Source organism: Pongo pygmaeus, chromosome 20 (genome assembly GCF_028885625.2).
Source record: "Pongo pygmaeus isolate AG05252 chromosome 20, NHGRI_mPonPyg2-v2.0_pri, whole genome shotgun sequence".
Taxonomy (NCBI): domain Eukaryota; kingdom Metazoa; phylum Chordata; class Mammalia; order Primates; family Hominidae; genus Pongo; species Pongo pygmaeus.
This window is the reverse complement of record NC_072393.2, coordinates 16,072,201-16,079,519: the sequence shown is the minus strand read 5'-3', so window position 1 is coordinate 16,079,519 and position 7,319 is coordinate 16,072,201. Positions and strand designations below refer to the sequence as shown.

The window sequence follows — 7,319 nt, the reverse complement described above, 5'->3', positions numbered from 1 at the left end:
CATAGGAACTCAGGACTATGAGACCCTCAAATCCAAATCTGTTCCCTCTGCCATGCTGCTCCACCCCCATTCTTTAGCGTCAATGCCATATTAATATAGGGACATTTATAATGGAGTAATCTCAGGCAATGTGATAGCCCCAAAGGGGAAATACCTTGAGGCCCTTGGATCAGCACCTGGCTCCTTCTCCCACATGCAGGATTCTCCGCCCAACAGATCCAGGGCTCTCCTCCTGGCCCTCCCTAGATCCTGTCCAGAATTGCCCTGTGGGGTGGACTCAAGTGAGAGGGGGTGCTTGAAGGAGGGGGCTCCTAGCAGAACTGCTGAGCAGGAGGGTGGGGAAGACAGTACTCCTGACACTGGCTGGGTGTTGGGGAGCCCCAAGACCACCCCCACCCCACTACCCCTGCCAGCTCAATCAGCCAGGGGATTCAGGCACCTGGTCCTACAGCCTCATTCGCATAGGGTGCATCCCCCAAAATCCCCACTACCTCTGCAAGGACAGACCTCACCTGCTGGCGGTTCCATCCCTGTTAGGCTCAGCGAGCAAAGCCAGAGGTTGATGAACAGGCAGGGTCCTAGGGACAGAGAAGAAAGTGCCCCCAGTGGCTAGAGGGGCTCAGCTCACTGCAGACCTCCTGTGTGCCTGGGATGGGCAAGCAGGTTAGAGCAGGAATGGCAGCCATCGACATTGCCAACATGAGTCATGGAGCCTATTTTAAGTCTTTTAACTATATTTAACCATTTTGTTTTTCCATTTTACAAATGAGAAATCAAGTCTGGAAAATATTTAAGTGACTACCCACAGTCATACAGCTGGTGGATCTGGGCTGTGCACCCAGACCTCCCACCCAGCCTCACATTGTGTCCCCCTCACCACCAGGCTGTGCCCCTTCATGTCCGTAAGTGGGCGTTTCAGCAGCAGCACCTCAAAAGGTTGTTGCAATAACTAAAACAGACGATGCATGCAAAATGACATTTCAGGGATAAAAAGAAGGGAGTAAAGGGGAAGTTCATCTACTAAACATGTGTTAAGTGGCATCATCTCCCCTCACGTATTGTCACCAATTCTCTCAGCAGAGCGGATCTTTTGTGTCCAAACAGCCTGCAACTTTTCCCCTGATAGCCAGACTGGGTATTAAGCCTTGCCTGTCATCCTCTGCTCCTACTCCCACTAAGCAATAGTAGCAGAATAGACAAAAACAACTCCTCCTGCCGTCCCCACCTGGGGAGCAGAGCCATCGGCATTGCCAACATGAGTCATGGAGCTCAGGAACAGCCACCAGCACCTGCACTCACCATTCAATCTCTTTAGGCTCGCAGACCTTCAGAAACTCTTGCATCTCCTGCCCGCAGCACTCCTGGTATTCTGGGTGCATTGCAAGGTTGTACTGGACCTAGGAGAGACCACTGGTCTTGGTGTCATAGCCTGAGGGGCAGCCAGGCAGTCTTGGGTCTCTGGGCTGCTTCAGCACCAGAGGGTGGACAGCACCCATGCATTGAAGGCCTCAGAGAGGATGGGGGAAGGGGGATGGGAAGGGTGAAGCCATCCAGGGTCCACCCACCATGTCCCTGGGATTAGGGATCTTGGTCCTCACTGGGACCCTCTCCCTCAAACATGAAGGTGTCAGCCTCCGCTCTTGTGTCCTCATCAGACAACTCCTTCCCATTTTCATCCTGGAGAGAAGGCAAGACACCCTTGAAAACCACACCAGCTCTGAGGACTCCTCAGTCTAACATGAAATAAACTCTGAAGATCCATCCTCCTTCCAGAAACCCAAGCCCAGCTTGCACTCCTAGATGTCTCTTGGTCACCATCACCAGATCCCGCACCATACAATCTTCCTCACTGGCTTCCTTGCTTCCTCTTTTGTCCCTGGTGGGAAGAATCAATGACACATGAATATTTTCATGTTTCTACATGTTGAGAACTTTCTGAGAAAAAGTTACTGGCAAATGAGCTTACAGGATAATTAAATAACCATTCGCCTTGGAAGTTAGAGATTAAGTATTGCTCCAAAGATGTATACTCACATTCCAGTGTAGTAAATGCAGACAATCTTATTTATTTCCCCTGAAGACATTTGTGTTGTAAGTCTACAGACTATTACATCTCACTGAAGAGAATTGGTTTATGCTTCAAAATAAAGCACTCTCTCTTGCTCTCTCTCTCTCTCTCTGTCGAGAAAATAAATAGAAAATGTGCCAAGACTCATAATGTGGAGTCCCTCTCCTAGGGCGCAAACTCTGTTCCACATACAGATAAAAACATTGCATTGCTCTTGGAGAAATGTGATTTGGGAATGAAAGCCAGTGCTACAATCCTACTCCAGCTGCTAGTGTTGCTGTGAGCAATAAATGGGCTGCTGTGATCCAGGTGTTTAATGCACCTGTTACAATAGACATCTGTCACAATAGAAAAAGTCATAGACAGAGAAAGACATAGACATAAACATAGAGAAAGATATAGATATAGACATAGACACAGACACAAATATAGACAAAGATATAGACATAGACAAAGGTATAGACATAGGCAAAGGCATAAACGTAGAGAAAGATATAGATGTAGACATAAATAGAAACAGACAAAGACGCTGGGCGCTGTGGCTCACTCATGTAATCCCTGCACTTTGGGAGGTCAAGGCAGGCAGATCACAAGGTCAGGAAATCTAGAGCATCCTGGCCAACACGGTGAAACCCCATCTCTACTAAAAATACAAAAATTAGCTGGGCGTGGTGGCGGGCACTCGTAGTCCCAGCTACTCAGGAGGCTGAAGCAGAATCACTTGAACCCGGGAGGCAGAGGTTGCAGTGAGCCGAGATCATGCCATTGCATGCACTCCAGCCTGGCAACCAAGCAAGAATCTTTCTTAAAAAAAAAAAAAGAAAAGAAACAGACAAAGACACAGACATAGACAAAGATGTAGACATTGACAAAAACCAAGAATTAGATGAAGACAGACACAGACATAGAGAAAGATATAGACATGAGCATAGACAAAGGCATAAACATGACATAGACATAGGCACAGACATAGACAAAGACAGACATTGACAAAGATATAGATGTAGATAAAAACATAGACAGACATAGACAAAGAGAAAGAGATAGACGTAGACATAGACATAGATATAGGCATACACATAGACATACACATAGACAAAGAGACACAGAAATATACATAGACATAGACAAAGACACAGGCACAGAAAAAGACAAAGACATAGATACACAGATATGACATGAACAAAGACATAAACATAGATCTAGATATAGACATTGACACAGAAAAGACACTAAACATAGACATAAAGACTGAGATGAAGACACATACATAAAGATATAAACAGACATGCACAAAGACATAAACATAGACATTGACAAAGATATAGACAAAGAAAAGACACAGACATAGACATAGAAAAGACACAAAGACATAGATATAGACACAACGAAAGAAAAAGAAGCAGATACAGACAGACACTAGCAATGACAAAGATAAAGACACAGACATAGTCATAGACACAGACACAAATTCAGGCATGGACAATGACCTAGACATAGATATAGGTATAGATATAGATATAGATATAGGTATAGATATATTAATACATATATAGACTAGCTTATTAATGCATAAATAGAGTAAAATCTTATACTTGTCATTTTCACATCTAGCAGTCCCCTGCTAGGTGCATTCAGCAGATTCATCTCTAAAACCTTTCTCTGACCTGTCCCTCCCTCCCTCAAGCACATGCCATGACTCCCCAGTGCCCTCTGGATCAAGTCTAAGTTCTTTGATCTGACATTTGACATTAAGCTCCCTTCTGTTTCTTGAATTCAAATCTCAGAGAAGCCCACCTTGCTAATCAGGAGCACATCAATGAAGTCCAAGGTCTTGGACTTGACTTTGGCTTGGAGGAAGTCATCAACACCCTGGCTAGGGAGGGTGTGGCATTGCTCCTGGATGACAGCGTCTGTGAAGTCATGCCCCAGGCAGCAGGCTCTGTGGAAGTGCCACCAATCATGGGTGAGATAATACAGGAAGTCCATGTGCAGGAGGATCTGCTGGTTTCTTTTTGCTACAAGGGAACTGAGCTCCAAGACAGAGGCAATATATTCACTGGGCTTCCTGAAGGATAAGGGCAGAAAGGGAGGCAACAGCTTAACATGTCTGAAACCCCAGAAGCACCTCCCGCCAGCAGCTAGGATCTACCTTCTATCAGGAAACAGAGTATACAGAAACAGATGACCCCACACATACAGAGAGGGGGTCAGCCATGAGATTGATTCTCCAAGCCCTTATCTCCCTGCATCCCATCTCTGTGAGATACCTCCATGCCCCTAGGCACCCAGAGCATAACTTGAACATCATGCTTTTATTCTCTCTCCCCTGCCCCCGGTATATAATCCTGCCCCTTCTCCTTCCTGAAACTGTTCACAAAGATCAGACCTCATCCTCTTCCAACCGTCCCTACCCTACCCTAGCCTCCTTGCATCCAACGTCAACTCCATTTAGTGTCCACACTACAGTCAGTCCCTCACAGAGCTCAGCTCTGACCATGCCCATTAGCTCAAACCCCTTCAATATCTCCCTGGAAACCTCATGATAATGTTTATACCAGTCATTCAAAGACTGTGACACAACTCCTCCAAGTAGGCACTTCTGCTTGCCCTCATCAGTTCTCTCTCCCCCAGCCTACTCCTTTGGGTCCATGGCTCAAATTCCCAGGCACTGGGCAAAGACTCACTCCTGACATTGGCTGCCAAAGCTGAAGACACATTTCTGCAGACTACCCAAGGTCATGAGGTTCATGTGCTCAAACATGTTCAAACAGGCATTATGCTCCAAGGCCAGGAGGTGCCACTTGGCCTAGCCAGAGATGGGGACAGACCTGGGGCTTGTCCCTGGCTTCCTCGAGCCCCTCCCCAAACCCAACCACCAAGGCACACTATTCCAGCCTCTTTGTTTTCTCCCCAAGTATCCCTCCCCAGGGGTAACCAAATTGCAGTGTGAGTAAAAGTTGTTAATATTAAGAGATGGAGATGCGAGACTGGGAGTCAGGAGATCTGGGTTCAAGTTCCAGCTCTGAATGTCCTTGGTGAACTCCTTACACTTCCCTACGTTCTACCTGTCACATCTTGAGGAACAGTCGAGATTATGTGCCTTGGTGCCACATAAACAAGGTTAGAAACCCTGTTTCACTACTCCAAGCTCACTTATTAGCTGGGTGAACTTGGGCAAGCTCCCTAATCTCTCAGACCCACAGCTTCATCCTCTACAGTGGGGCAAAAATATCTCCTTCAAAGAATAGTGAACATCAAATCAGTCAATATACACTTGTAGCATGGGATGGGAACATGGCATTGTTTATGACATACAGTGAGTGTTCAATAAATGTTGGCTTTCATTATCTGCCTTGTTATAGATTGATTACAAAAATATCTCTATGTTGGGACAGGAAGTCCTCCATGAGCCCTGAGTATCCCTTTTGGGTATGCTAAAAATGCAAAACACTGAGTTCTTAACTTCAGCCATTTCTGAGAGTTGTGTGTGCAGAGAACAGCGTTCAAGAACAAGGTAATGACTCCCTTTGGACCTGTATCAGGCTTACTTTGCTTGCTGTTAAGGCAGATTCCCTAAGCCTAATGCTGCTTCCCTGTAATGCAACATACTACCTGAGCAGGCATTTATAAAAGCCCAACAATGTCACCCGAAGGGATTTGGGTATCCTGGAGAAACAATGCAATCTGACAGGAAACACATACTCCTTGCTGTGCCATGAGTAATAAACCACCCTTTGTCTCTGACCCAGGAGTCTCCTGTCTTCTGGCAGAATCCATGAAATAGTAACAAGCTAACTCATCAATTTGCAAGTTTAATAAAACCCCAGAGACTTCACAAAACCCTCGCCCCAATTCTTCACTTCCCCCCCATCCACACGCTTTGCAATGTGATTTTTTAGCGACTTTCCTTAAGAGACAGAGCCTATTTTACTCCTCCTCTTCTTTTCTGATTGTGTGCTGGGATTTTGGCTTTCAATGATGAAATGCAATGTGGTGAAAATGGTGAGGTAATAACTAATGAAACTAAGCCTCGTGTCACTCCGTGGAAACCTGCCTGCCTGCATTGTGAACCATGGGGTGCCTTCTGGAAAGAGAGAATCACATGAAGGAACATCCAGGGGTCCCAGCTGAGGCCATCTGTATCAGTCTGAAGCCAGCCAAAACCCAAACACTGAGAGAACTCAGCCAACACCTGCAAGGCTGACTACCTGACTCCAGGTTGCTCATGTACCATGACTGATGCCTTCCACATAGAGAAGGATCTGCCAACTGTCCCATAGACTTAACATGTATAAACCTTTATTGTTTTAAACCAATGAGTTTTCAAGTGGTTTCTTATCAGCAACAGCTACTGTGCAATTGTCGTCATGACCCTCTTGATTTTATAGGGCTTGGGTGACGGAATCATAGAAACAGACACCTTCTGGGCACCTACTATGCACCAGGGACGTGACTCCATTACATCACCCTGACCACCTTTTAAGTAGGGATTATTATACCCATTTTACAGATTAAAAAAAAAACTAGGGATCAGAGAGGAAGAACAATGGCCCAATGCCACCCAGCAGAGCCAAAATTCTACACCAGATCTGTCTGTGGTCCCTCCACCCCAAAGCTGCAGCTGGGACCTTGGCTTCAAATAACTCACGTGCATGATGTTCACACTCTCATTGAAAATCTTCATATAGGGCTTCAGGATGTTGAAATGGAAGGCAGGTGTCAGCATCTCACGGTGGCAGCTCCACTTGTCACCAGCACTCAGCAGGAGCCCGTCCCCTAGCAGGGCAGCCAAGGGCCATGGGCAAGGTCATCTTCCTCCCCTGGTCCCCCAACTTTTTTCCCAACCCTGTTCACCTGCAGATACTCACCCAGCCAGGGCTTCAGAAAGCTGTAGAAGACCTTGTCCTTTGGTGCAGTGGTGGCTGACATGAATGCGGACGATCAGGGGCCATGGAGGCGGGCAAAGGAGGGACTTTGGGGTTGGGGGAAGGCTCCCAGCTAGAGGTTTGCACTTCTCCCCTCCAAGCCCCACATAGCAGGAAGGGGGCCAAAGAGAGAGGAAGAAGAGAGGATGGGGGAGGAGAGAGGAGATTAGACCAGGCTATAGCAGCACAGTGCAGCAATGACAGCCTAACATGGCACAGCATGCTACAGTATGACTTGACATGGCTCCAACATAGTCTAACATGTTCTGCAAAACCTGAGCATAGCTCAACACTACAAAATGCCTCTACAGGGACCTAGCATA

At 46.6% G+C, this 7,319-nt stretch overlaps 1 pseudogene; it reads right to left on the bottom strand.

Annotated features, from left to right (window-relative positions):
• Positions 1–508: 508 nt before the first annotated feature.
• Positions 509–6,812, bottom strand: LOC129020429 (cytochrome P450 4F2-like; annotated as a pseudogene).
• Between the last annotated feature and the right edge of the window lie 507 nt (positions 6,813–7,319).